The 14,461-nt window shown below is 42.3% G+C and overlaps 1 protein-coding gene and 1 pseudogene across 2 annotated transcripts in view; one reads left to right on the plus strand and one right to left on the minus strand.

Moving 5' to 3' along the window:
• PHC3 (polyhomeotic homolog 3) overlaps positions 1-14,461 on the minus strand; it is a 65,500-nt gene that overhangs the window by 37,860 nt on the left and 13,179 nt on the right. The window lies entirely within an intron of this gene.
• On the plus strand, positions 11,171-13,537 carry LOC136644789 (A-kinase anchor protein 4 pseudogene; annotated as a pseudogene).

Here is a 14,461-nt window from a genome sequence, read left to right on the forward strand (position 1 = left end):
ACATCAAATGTTAAAAAGTTTTTCATATTATTATTTATTATTATTTACAGTATTTATATACCACTTTCCAACAAAAGTATATGTTCTTTGTAGTCATTTTAAAATGACTACAAAAAAAGATTTTTGGCCTCGTCTAGTTATACATGGAAAGAAACTTTCCGTCCCTGCTCTAAGGAGCTCCTGCACCCAGAAAATAAATCACAGAACAATGCTTTTTACCCTAGTTAAGTTTATTTAAAAGGTACTCCTTTTCAATAAATAGCCCTTGTGCTCTCACTTTGCTGCTGCCCACAGCAGGACAATAAAGAATAATGCAATTAAACTTTCAGTGACCTGTTCACTATGCCACAAGGGAGAATCTCCTCAGTTCTCAGCTATTTCAAGAGTCGGTTTTCCTTAAACTAATATATGCAGGCTGGCTGTAATCAGAGAGGAAGATGAAACACTAAGCGGCTGAGGTGGAATCATACCATATAATTCATCCTCTGTTGACAAATCTTGCTCACTCAGGGCCAAATCCTGTCCAACTTTCCAGTCCTGGTGTAGCCATGCCAATGGGGTGTGCACTGCAACCTGTGATGGGCAGGTAGTTATGGAGGCCTCCACAAGGTAAGGGAACTTTTGTTTCCTTGCCTCAGGGCTGCATTGCAGCTGCACCAGCACTGGAAAGTTGGATAGGATTGGGCCCCCAGTCAGGTACCACTGATAAATGAACCTTCAATCAGCAAGGATTTTCTCCTAATAGGTACACTAACAAATGGCAGGTGGTGGGATGGGAACAAAATTCTCTTCTTGAGCATGATTATATTTCCCTTTGTCATCTTGACATACATAGATTTCAGCTGCATTGGTACACTTTTATTTCTTGTGCTCTCTCTAGCTGATTCAATTTGGTTTCATGGAAGGCTATATAGTTCTAGGTAATTCCGTGTGATCAACAGGGAATGAGATGAATGCCTGCCATTCTGAGTGTGACAAGGACTGAATTAGCTAATTGTTGCAGTTCCTTCTAACTTGATAGATTTTAGGATCTGACGTTTAGGCCAGCTGCAACAAAACTGCATCTGCATTTTGTTCTTATACAAATGTATCAAAAAGGCACTTAATTTAAGCTTCATTCTACCTGGTTGGTACATCTCTACTACAGCATCACAACATGCGGCAGGCAAAAATAAGTCTCTAGTGCAGGGATGAAGTGTCAAACTCATTTCATATAGAGGGTCAAATGGCATTCATGGTGCCTGCATTCGTGGGCTGGAAGTGACATCATTAAGATAATGATCAGAAATAAGCATTTTATTCACATGTAGAAACTCATCAGCTGCAAATGGCAGAAAAGAAAATGTACACATCTTTATCATATTTTCAAGATATGGGAAAACTTAATTATCAGATGAGCCACCCTTTCAGCCACGTTGCCTCTACTGAGGCATCGCTTCACAGCAGCTGAGAAGTGCTTTGCAAAGTAATGCTTTGGCAGAAGTAGGACAGCTTGCATGATAAATGGACTCTCCAAGTGCATTAGCAGTCCCCTTCTCTCACCCCTTTTGGTCTACTCTTTCCCCCATAGCGTTCCTTGCCTTCTAAGGCCTCCTTCTGTCCCAGAGCCTCAGCAGCTCAGCTGAAAGGACAGTGCTGGAAGAGTCCAATTATCACCTGAGCCAGATAAAGAGCTTCCATGGGCTATATCCAGCCTGCAGGCCTTATGTTAGAAATCCCAGATCTGTCCCAGATGATTATAGAAGATGATTGTCCCAGCTTGTAGACAAGAGGAAGATGAAGACTGTTTTATGAAATGTAGGGAAATTTTCATTCATAAAAGCATCTTAATGAGACTACAATAAGATTCAAAAGAATCTTGATAGACTGCATTGCATTTTAAAAGCAAATGCAGATTTGAGAGTTATAAAATATACATTCATGTTTCAAGAGAGGCAGTATATATAATTTACAATGCTCTAATCCCCTGTGTCTCATACCACTGTCCACTGAAGATGAGATATAGGAAGCTGGACTAGATGGGCCTTTGGTCTGATCTAGCAGGACTCTTCTTATGTTCTTATGTAAGGCTGACCTTATTCTAGGCCCAGTGGTAGTACTTTATTAGAGGTAAGATTTCTCACCTAGTTATGAGGTACCAATAGTTGATAGTTTGGACAACTGCTGAAGTCCATTAAGGGGCCTGAAGACAAAGAGCACTGCCATTTTGGTTCTCATTTTGTACACCTGTCTCTGACGATGTCAACCTCACACTATGCAAGAGTCTATGTCAGTAAGGAGATTCTTCTATCACTTCGTGCAAATCTTTCCACTTCTCAGTTCATCTTATTTACACTCCTACCCCACACACCCTCCCTTAAGGCAATCTCCGCTGAAGTTGCACAAGGTCTTACAAAAACTTGAAGTCAGTTCTGGTATAGCAGCATTCAGACAGTTCCCATTATCCACTGGGGTTAGGTTTCTGAAAACTACAGCAGACAGCAAATCAGATAGTCAGCCATTGATCCAATGGGATAAGTGGGGTTAGGGGGAGGGGTGGCTTACTAGCCAGCAGCAGAAATAGAATTCAGCAGAGACTAGTATGGCAGAATCAAGGCACTGTAGATCTTCAAAATGGTGCCTGTGACTGGCGTGGAGCCCTTTAAAATGGCCATAGGAAGCTTCAGAAGCTCCCTGTGGTCATTTTAAAGGGCTCTGTCCTAGTTTTGGGTGCCATTTTGAGCACTTGCTGCTTGTAAAGGTTTCTGATGCAGAGACCACAGACACTGAGAACACCCCGTGAACAGCATGAGGTAAGCATAAGTCTGCTGGCAGCGGATAAGCAAATCAGCAGGTAGCAGGAACTGACTATACTTCATAAAGAAAAATAGTGACTAACTTTTTATGCAAAATTTATCTTCATAAAATCAACACTGATACAATCATATTGCTACAAATCCGATAGAAGCAAATAACAGGACATGAAGAGCAAGAATATCAGCAGGAAGGAACTACAGACATGGTGTATTACAGGGTTTCTCAAACTGTGGGTTGGGACCCACTTGGTGGGTCGTGAGCCAACTTCAGGTGGATCCCCATTCATTTCAATGGGTATTTTATTGTTAATATTTTAGACTTGACGCTGCCTTGGTATGTGACTGCATTTGGGGAAATGTTTCAGATCCATACTTTTAACAAGGTACTATGTACTGTATATGCTTTTAACAATGATAGTCAATGGGGTTTACTCTCTGGTAAGTGTGGATAGCATTGCAGCCTTTGGGTTGTTTGGGGAATTTGATTTTGTCATACGGGGCGGGGCGGCAAAAATTTTCCTGCTTGATGATGTTACTTCCGGTCATGACATCTCTTCCGGGTTAATGACATCACTTCCAGCAGGTCCCAACAGATAGGTGTTTCTAAAAAGTGGGTCCCAGTGCTAAAAAGTTTGAGAACCACTGGTGTACAATATAATAATGCAAGATGCAAGGGAAGGCCAAATAATTTTATCAGCCGCTGGGGGGGGGAGTTATTTAGGAGGCAGTTTGTTGGTTATTTCAGTATTGCTTCCAACGAGTTCCTCTTTCCTCTCTTAGGTTCAAGATAAAAGTAACAGTTTAAAAATATTTGCCAGTATATACATTAATCAAAAATACTCATAGTGCTCATACAAATATCCCCATACCTATCCCTCACTGAAAGCCTGTTAAAATTCAAAGGCTCCACATTGCTTTTTGAAAAAAATGCCTGGCCAAAAATCTTGAACTCTGCCTGGCCAACAGAAGCAATCCTCAGTATCCATGAAGGAAGAAAATGAGATCAAATATACATTTAAGTGGTAAACTATCTTACCTAAATATACCTACATAAGTTGCTCACCAGAGAAAATTTAACGGTTTAACATTAAATGTTTCCACTTCTACCTTCATTGTGACAGTTATAATTTAAATATAAGCCAAGGTTTGTAAACCCAGAAATTCCCTTACTTGCAGTACCCTAGGATTTGATAGTGCAAGTCTATGCATATCTAGTCAGAAGAAAGCTCCACTGAGTTCAATGGTACTTACTCCCAGGTAAGGGAGGCTGGGGCCAGCAGAATTGAGACTTTAGCAACAGACGACTCAAATGTCTTTGCTGTTATTGCTAATTTATGATTTCAGAAAGACGTGCAAAGATTTGTTTCACCAACATGCTGAGTGTGGCATTTAGAATGCTTGCATTCAATTGCTTATATAGGGTGGCCCTCAGTATCTATTGGGGATCTGTTCCCAGACCCCCCATGGATACACTAGTCAGGCACCCTGTTGACCTCTGAACACAACCAAAGTTTTGCTTCAGTCATGTCCAAAGGGCTTCTGAGGTCTCTGGAGGGCCAAAAGGCACGATTTCTGGTTTAGGGCCGAAAACCTGGAAATCATGCTTTTTGGCTCTCAGAAGGCCTTAGAGGACCTTCTGGAGACACACTGTTGTGATCCAAGATTGGTGACAGATGGTTTAATTTCAGCTCTTACTAACAGCCTTTATAGATTAAGAGGCTGACAGAAGACAAGGAGAGGAAGCTTGCCAAAGTCTCTGGCAAAGTGTGGTGAGAGTTGGTAGGTCTCCTTAACTGCCAGGTAATAATTATGAGGTGCTGGTTGATAACACAGGCCCACAAAATCGAGGGTCAGAAAAGTTTTTCCCAAACTTTATGGTGGTTTGATATAAATTTGGGGTGCCGATTCAAAAAATGGCATCCGTTTTGTCCTATCTAGACATGATAGGAGATATGGTATAGCCTCATTAGTGAATGGTTCAAGCAGCTTCCTCATGAGGAAGCCATGGTGTAGGAGACACCATCAAATGGTCACCAGGAAAGAAGTTATGTTGGGATGCCTAGGTAAGTTGCCTCCTTCTCTTATATTTCAACAGAACCACCCCTTAAGAAGTATCTCTTTGCCTTATTAATAGGTGTGTACTTTTATATTTGTACTATTTACTAGTAGGGTTGTTTGAAAATGGATTTATTTTTTTAAAAATTTGTTGAATAAAAATGCAAAATGTGTTTTTATTCAAATACAGCTTACATTTTAATTTTTTTTAAAAATACCAATTACTATCTTACCCTATCTAAGCAGTAATTGCAATGTCTACTTAGCCATATACCATCAGAAACAAAAAAATCCTTCCAACTTAAACCCTGCAGATCTGTCAGCACAGGTAACTCAATGCTTCTGCACGATGGCTGTTCTCACTCACGTCCATCAATGTGTTCAACAAATAAACCATTTATTTCCTAAACTTTCTCTTCTTTATTCAAACTTAACACTTTGCAATTAGAGGTTATCATGCCCTCAGATCACCTCTCTGAAAGGAGATGAAAAGCAAAAGTTCTCCAAATCAGTCCATTCTGGTTTCATCTGGAATGAGGGATGCTGGTTGCACCTGCAGGGTTGCACCTAAACTTGCTGCCATAGTAGTGGGGTGAGGTTGGGAGCTACCTGATTGTACCTGCAGAGTCGTGCCTAAGCTTGACAGTTTCAGGTTGTTCTTGCTGAGATGGGATGACAGAAGGGAGGCCCTGTTTGCAACCTTCCCAGGTACAGCCAAGATCAGATGTTGCCCTTGTGATGTTGACAGGGTTGTGCCTATTCATGTCTCTCAAGGTAAAGGAACAAATGTTCCCTTACCTTGGGGTTGCGTTGGAGCTGGAAAGTTGGTAGGATTGGGCCCTTGGACTTGCAAAGCACATAGCATTCATATCAATGAAGAAAGCTTGCTGTCAATTTGACTGTACATGAGACAAGAAGACAGAAACAGATGTTCAGCTCCCAGTTTGGAACTGGAAAAACTGGGAAACACCCTCCGCACTTCTTCACAAATATTAGCTCCTAACACAACAGGGTTAAACTTCAAAAGAAAGGAACACACACCACTTCCTAGGACAGGCAGACAGTGTTTAGGAAACCATCACCTTTGTCTTAATCAGAAGTTTCATAATGGGAAGTCTCCCCCAGGTGATCCTATTATATCATTCAGAAGAAGAGAATGCCCAAACCTGAAGTGGTGGGTGGGATGCCCTCTTTTCCAGAGCAGGAATTAATAGTAAGAAGCTACTATTTTGTCTTGTGGGGGGAGGCATTCTTGATCCTCCAAGAAATATCTTGATCCTCCAAGACTGTGGAACTCCTTGCCACAGGATGTGGTGATGGCACCTGGCCTAGATGCCTTTAAAAGGGGATTGGACAAGTTTCTGGAGGAAAAATCCATTACGGAGTACAAGCCATGACGTGTATGTGCAACCTCCTGATTTTAGAAATGGGCTATGTCAGAATGCCAGATGCAAGGGAGGGCACCAGGATGCTGGTCTCTTGTTGTCTGTGTGCTCCCTGGGGCATTTGGTAGGCCACTGTGAGATACAGGAAGCTTGACTAGATGGGCCTATGGCCTAATCCAGTTAGGCTGTTCTTATGTTCTTATATCCAAGAAGTTCCAATTCTGGGCTGGCCTTCAAGGTGAAATCTGTCAGAATCCCCTGCATATCCTGCCTCCTAAAGGCTACTTCCATTGAGGAGAATACAACTATTATGTAATACCTGGTGAAGGTATGAACTGAGAACCAGGTTGTTGCCCTAAAGGTCTCTTTCAAGATGCTGCTACCCTGTTCCTTAGAGAATGAGCTTCTGCTGCCTGAAAGGGAAGATTTCCTCACAGATTTATAGGCCAGCTCCATACAACCAACAAGACCAAGTGCTTGCAATCGCTCAATGACCAAGGTTGACTTCTGGAATGACATGAAAAAGGCCTCTGATTACCTGGCCTGAGCCATCCTGCCCAAGAAAAAAAAAGCAGGGCCCTCTGGATGTCCAAAATACAGCAACTCAAGATGCACAAGATTAGGGCAAAAGAATGGACAGACTAACTCCTGGAACTTGTGCTACAAGGAACGGACTTTGGGCCCAAAGGGAGTTCTGGCTTTAGTACAAATGTGTTCTTATGGAACACACACTACTTTGCAGTAGGGGAAAGGGCCCCCCAGCTCTGAAGCCCATCTCACAGAGGCACTAGCACTTAAGAAAAGAGTCTTGAAGGTCAGCTCACACAGTGGTACCTCAATCATCTGCTCAAACAGAAGTCTCATGAGAACTGCGAGCACCTAGGTAGGAATCCAGCTGGGACTCCTGTGCAGTGGTGTCACTGGGGTTTGTGTCACTGGTGCAGGAGGACAGCGTGTCCCCCCATGATAAACCTCCTCCCATGCAGTGGGTGGGGCAACACCCTGGGCAGTGAGCACTGGGATGTACCATTGCCCCATCCTGCTAGTTTTTTGGTTATAACTTTTGATAGAATAGAGGTATTTCAATTTGGTTTGTTTCATTGCATTCTGCATGATAAATAACTTGATGGTATTATTTTAAAAATTTTGATCAGTACTGGTGTCACCCCCACTGTGTATGTCACCCAGGGTAGCCTGCACCCCCGCACCTCCCTAGCAATGCCACTGATCCTATGCACCAGCAGCAGTAGGTTCAGAAAGGCCATACCCTCCAAAGAACATGTTATTTGTAGGTGGGAAGACAGCACTCTCTCCTTTTGACACCCCAGTACACAACTGTATGTTGCATTTCTTGATCCTTGCGCCACTGTAGAAAAACTTCTGTGTGGAGCCACATGCCTTTTGCATGAATTGCCTCGTATCTAGCAGTGCATCCAGTACTTTGTAAGATAGCCAAAGTGTTTTAGGCAATGCTGCTCAGCCTCCAAGCTGACACATATATGGTCGAGGATAAAGAATTAGACACTATAACAGCAGACCCCATGCTGGCAAGACCCACAGTTATTCTATCAGCCAGGAGCTCTGAAAACCAGAGCCTTCCTGGCCACTCTGAAGCTATGAGGATGACATCTGCCACTTGCACTCCGATCTCCCTTAGGTTTGGGAATCAGATATTGATAGAAAGGTATACAATAGTCCCCAAGGTCATGTTTCCTCAAGTCCACTGACCCCTTCTATGCTTGTTAGGCATCACATGCCATAAACCTTAGGATATGATAGCTTGGTTTTGTTGCAAAGAGGTTCATCACTAGAATCCAGAAAGAGCATGTCATCCCATGGAGGGCCACTCTCAAGTCCTGAATCTATCTCCAACTGAAGCAGTTGGCTACCATGTTGGAAAGGTGTTCCAATTATATTGCTGCAAGATGGTCCTCTGCCCACGAGACTACATGCTCCCTTGTGCAGAGATCTGGACAGAAACTTATCTTGACAACTGCTATATGCTTTTGCTGATGGGCTTAAGATTTTTTGACCTCTTTGCAAAGCGTAAACCCACTTCCAAGGCATAGTATAAAATCATGGTAGTGAGACAATTCGGATGAGTATTAATGATGCAGTATGGTTATAACAAACCATGGAAGGAAGTGGGGGGAGGCTATCAGTCTTCAGGACATACTTCATTTCCCAACCATTATTTGGAGATTGGGGATGCAATATTTGAATCAACCAAGAGCCTTGTAGCAAGATTTTACTCTAGGTTGGGGATGGGTAGCAAATGAGGAAAGAAAAAGGAAACTGTTTTTATGTTTTTATATTTTAGAAGTATTTGTAAATAAAGCCTGCAATGAAAGCCATGTTTTTGCACAATTTTTAGACATTTCTAGCCACAGAGCTTCTTTGGAGGGGAGGTTAGGATGATCTTCTGGAGCTTCTTTGAAATGCCTTTGCTAAAAAGCTACTTGTGCAAAAAAAAAAAAAGTGGAATAAACCATCTAGGCTTCCCCAGAGACAATAGCTCCTAACCAACCCCTTACTGAGTGGGCATGTGCCCACTGATTGAGCAGTCAAGCCCACCTGTCCAGGTAAAGAGGTGGGACGGAGTGGCTAGCTGGTTTCCCCTCATCCAATCAGATAACTCCATGACATCATTAAATCTAGGTTACATAAGGTCAAGTACAAGGATGCTTGGGTAGATTTTTGCCACATCTCCTGTTAGAATCAGCTGCTGGTTTGCAGAAGGCATTCACTTACTTCCCAGTAAGTGCAGAAGGCCTGTATTACTGGGACAGAGTATCATGTTTTTAAACCATCCTTCCTCCAAGGGGATCAGGGTGGTATACATAGTTCCGTCCCTCATTTTCTCATCACAACAGGCGAGGCTGAGAGTAACTAGCACAGGAAGCTTCATAACTCAGCAGGGATTTGAACCTGGAACTTCTAAGTCCAATTCCGAAACCACTATGCAATATGGATTGCTAGCAACATGGATTGTATTTCTAGCTATATAGGGAATTAATTTTGGGCAGGAGGTCTGGCTCAGTTGGTAGAGCTGCCGCCTTGTATGCCTGAAGATCTGAGGCTGCCAGTTCAAAACAACCAGAAGTACCCGAGAACTGACAACATGTTGATATACTGATGAGCTGACCCTCGGTGGCAGAAAGGAGTTGCCGTCAAGTGGAGCGTGGGAGGCGAAGGGCCAGAGAGAGGCCAGACCGGGAAGGAATCCAGCTGGAACGAGGGAGGAGTTCTATGAAAGACGAGAACTATTCAATTGTAAAAATCCCTATGGGGTTTAGAACAGCCTGCCTATGTAAACCGCTTTGGATTAAAGTCTGAGGAGAAATCTGACAACCAAAGAAAGGCGGTATATAAATACCTGTATAAATAAATAAATAAATTTTGATTTGCTTGCTCTCTGAATTCCAAGCCAGCCTGAAAACTTGGGGGAGGAGGGGTAGCAAGGGTCATTGGGATTTTATGTTTTTCTCTTAGATAAGCACCTGACTCTCCCTGATGGGCATTACTAGTTATTGCACCAGATTTATCATGCTGTCTCCTTGTGGTCACCCAGGCATTTTTTCACTAGCCTGCTTGTTGTACTTCTCATTAGCTGTTTGTTTGATTTTCTCTGTAAACCGCTTTGTGAACTTTCTGTTGAAAAGTGGTATATAAATACTGTTACTACTACTTACTACTACTCTACCTCTCCCCCATTTTATTTAACTCCTTTTAAAAATAAAAACTCTATTTAAAAAAGGAGTTAAACAAAATGGGGAGAAACTCTTAATTAAAAACTCTGACAAACTCTGTTTTATATCCGTCACTTGCCTGCCCAGTTTACGTGCATTAGTGATTCAGCAAACTGTCATATCCAGTCATGGGAACTACTGCAATTTGGTGTTAAACAACAAATCAGTGTGTTCTGTGCTTTCCTTCAAAGAGGATGTTTTTCCCAGCCCCCCATTTGATCTCCTCAGCCTGGGATGATGGCAGCAGATGTCTACCAACTACCCTCTCTGTTCAGCTGGTGAGTCAGTAAAACAGCAAGTGCGGAACAAAAAGGGCACACTGAGTGCTAACCATTAGGCCCTATTCCCTTTGATCAGCCTCTTGTTTCCCTAACAAAATAGTCCAGTCCCAATCAATTTTCCAAAGCCACTGTGCCAAAGGTGAATGCATTGCATGGAACTTTTGTTTCCTTACCACAGGGCTTCATTGCGGCTGCATCAGCGCTGGAACACTGGTTAGGACTGGAACTTGCAACAAAATATTGCATCTCCCCACTAACCAAATGACTCAAGCAGATCAATCCCCCCCCCCCATGCTGTACTGTTTTTTTCCAACTCACATCTCAATAGTTCCTGGCTTCTGGGGTACATTGAGCACGTCTAGTGTGCACCAGATTGTTTTTTTCTTTTAAATTTTGAACATAGGAATTATTTGAGAATTAGCACCCACCAGCTATGTTTCAGTGTTGTAACACTGCCTTTGGAAAGGTACCATGATCAAATATGAAAATTAACAACCATTAATTCTCTAACATTAGTTCTAGTGGCTTAGATCCAAAGAGTTGTTTGGGCATACCTAAGCACCTCTTTGGATTCCAGCCATTTGATGCACTCATAATTTTCCCCTACATGTGACAATTTCTCAAAGGCTGGGTAGAGTAGATGGGGAGAGAGGCTGTGTATCAGTCCCTTGTTAAATAATTGAAACCACACCACTGGTGGGTGGTGATGCTGCCTCTTTGTGATGTCACTGCTGCCATAGAAACCATGTGTGCACACAAGTGAAAATGACATCTGGCAGCAGAAGAGCATGGAAAGTTGAGAGAGGAGGTAACATCTTCAGTCTGGCAGGGTCATCAAAGCAGCTCAGCTGAGAAAGAACACCCCCTACAGTCCTAGGTAGAATTCCACATCCAAATCTCAAAAGATGTCTCAGGAAGTTGACTGGCTACACAGCCAGGCAGGCGTGTGTAAGGTCGATCTCTACAATCCTGAGGGAGGGAAAGACCAGGACCGCAAAGTGATTTGTTTTGTCGATGTCTCCAGCCTGAACATAAAAGACTCAGATGATACAGATAAAGATGATGCTGGCCAGTCTAAAGCCAGTGACTCTGCCACAGGACTTGATCTGGGGAAAATGCAAGACAAAGAGGTCATTGTAATAAAAGACAGTGAGGCACCAGAACAGTCTAAGACTGAAGGAGCAGTATGTCTGTTCAAACAAGGTTCAACAGAAGAACTCAATGTTGTGACCTGGCTCTTTGATGACCTGCAGAAATATGCATGTGGATTTCAGCATGCACTGACCCCTTCAACTAGTACTAGCACCTCTCAACAACAAAAGCCATCAGCTGCTGACAAGATGTCCCAGAACAACAACAATACAGCTTTCAAATCTTCGGAAGGTCAAAAAGGACCTGCAGATGAAGTAGCAGGTACTGTTCAAAAGCTCTGTTCTTTGGTTATGCAAATGGCAAGTAAAGAGATCTCTGAAAATCTGGAAGATGCAGCCAGCAAATGTATACGCCAGGCAATTTATGCCACAAAAGATGGGAAAGCTCTCAACCCTGCTTGTGTAAGTAAAGTTGCATCCCAGATGGTGAATGAGGCTATGGATAATGCCAATGAACCTAGCAACAAATCATCTCAAGATAAGATTACAGGCAAGAAGGAAGAAGGTAAAGGAGGTCCCAAGAAAACATCTCTCTTTTATGGCGAGGTATGTTCTAACCAAAGTGAGTCAATGAATGACGAAGAAGTAAAGCACAGTGCCCATATAATTCATCCAAAGAAACAATCAGCTCGTGATGGTGGCTCTTTTAACAAAGGGCTAATGGTTTACGCAAACAAAAATGCTAAGGATATGACGTTCTCGTTTGTAAATGCCACAAAGATTCACAAGAGGCAACCACTTCCCGCTTGTGTGGTTTTAAAAAGAGTGTTTCTCAAACACACACGGGATGTCATATCAGATTTAATTGACTCTACCATGAAAAACCTACACAATGTCACTGGGGTTCTCATGACAGATTCTGACTTCGTTACTACTGTGAAGAAAAATCTCTTCAATGCAGGAACCCAGAAGTCAACTGAGATTTTAGAAGCAATGGTACTACGGATGTATAATGCTTTGATGACAGAAACTAAGGAGAGAGGACATAGTCTTGTATACTCTTTATTAAAAACAGGATGTTCCATGGACCCTAACTCTCCAAATATGCACTTTGCATCGTTGAAAGGGGGATTACATATGAGGGAAAAGACAAGATCAGAGGCAGGACAGACATCAGCCCAGAAAGTAGGTGAGACAATAATTAAGGACGGAATTAGCATGTTACGTTCAAAAACAGGAGGCAAAGCTCCAGACAGGGGTTGTCATGACAGGAGGTCAGAAAAGACTAGCTCCACAACTGAGTTTCTAGCAAAAGACCTCATTTTGACAGCTTTAATGTTGATTCAGCAACATCTGCTAACTCAATACAAGGAACCACATTGTGAGTCAAATACATCTTCCTTTGGGTATTATGAAAAAGGAGGAAAACATGGTTCTAAATCTCATGGCAGCAGCAGGGGTGAGCCACAACAGCAAGATTTCCAGAAGGGAGAAATACAAAGTGCCCTCCTATCAATCATTCAGAAGGTCCTGCAAGAGGCTGGTTTCAATGTAGATGAGTGTGAAGTTAGCAGCAAGCCTTATAAGCAAAACTTTTATGATGATAGGACTGGCAGAAAGTCCACATCCAAACACAGCAGTCCAGAGGTGGATTCCGAAAACATGGACCAAATAAACAAGACATTCATCGATCAACTGATGGAGTCTGTGATGAAGCTGTGTATGTACATGACTAAAAGCCCTGATTTTGTTGTTGAAGATTACTCTGATGATCAAGCCACATACTTTACTGCAAGAAACAAAGGCGTATCATCTCCAGATTCAATGACATCCCACAAACCTCCACGATCGAATATTGGTAAGCCACTTGTGCCTGCTGGTTCTGAGGTGATAGTGAATAACCAGACATCCAATAACAGCTCGCAGAACAGAGAGCTCCAGGCTGTCCTTCAGTGGATGGCTGCCTCCCACTTCCAAGTGCCCAATCTCACATTCATGAATGAGAATGATGAGGAACTGAAGAAGCTTCCTCAACTGGCAGACAAAGCAGCCAAGAAGGGTGCAAGTGTGGGGGATATTCTGCAGGAGGTAATGAGGTATTTCGAAAAACAACAAGTTGATGCCGCTGTGGGAAACATGCCTCGTGGCGGACTTCTTGACTGGTTGCTTGCTAATCTGTAGACAAGTGCCAAAACCTCCCTCTCATTACTCCCACCCAGCGAAGCGCCATCTTAATTACCGGATGGAATAACAATACAGCTCATTTTCCATAGACAACACTTCATCAAATTCCACAGGCTGTCACACACTAGCTGGGCAAAATCATCAATAAAAAAATACAAATGTCAACTGCTATTCATTTGTTTATTAATTCATGTGTACGTATTGTAAATGAGGCAGGAAAGTGTTCAATATGCTGGAGATAAAAAAAACTTGTGGCTTTTTGTAACCAGATTGTTACCCATATAGCTGGTAGATCAAACCACAGATACAATTTCCTGATCACTAGTGGGCAGACAACATTTCCATTTCTTTCTTCCTTAAAGACTGAGGACAGATCCTTTGCTCAACTCCACCCACCTTCACTGCCTCTATCCATCCCACTGTCAGCTGCAGCAACTTTGACACTGGGTGATAACATTGTGTTTCTAAGAATTTCTCCTTCTAGTTTCCTAGCAGGCAAAGCCAATGCAGACTTTATTGTCAAGCAGAATAAGAAAATGAATCTTCTTTGATTTATCAAGGTTCACCATTTTCTTAACAGCACCAGGAAGATAAACTAGAATACAATTCATCATCCCACATGGCTCCTGAATTGTAAAGAAAAGATGGGAAAATGGAATATTTTGATCCACAATACGACTACACTAGTTTATATATTCCTAATCTACAAAGCTTCTTCCTCACCCCAAATATTAAAGTAAAATATTCTACTTTATAAATGTAGCTTTCTGCCAAATTTGATACACTTTCACAGTCACAGGTTCTTTTCATTGTTATATTGAATAGCCATTGTAACTGACTGTGCCAAAATCATGCTCATGCTTGCACAAACAAATCTCTGAGTAACAAAAGTGGGGAAAAAGGTATTTTTCAATTGGATTA

The sequence above is a fragment of the Tiliqua scincoides genome, chromosome 3 (genome assembly GCF_035046505.1).
Source record: "Tiliqua scincoides isolate rTilSci1 chromosome 3, rTilSci1.hap2, whole genome shotgun sequence".
NCBI classification, from domain to species: Eukaryota; Metazoa; Chordata; class Lepidosauria; order Squamata; family Scincidae; genus Tiliqua; species Tiliqua scincoides.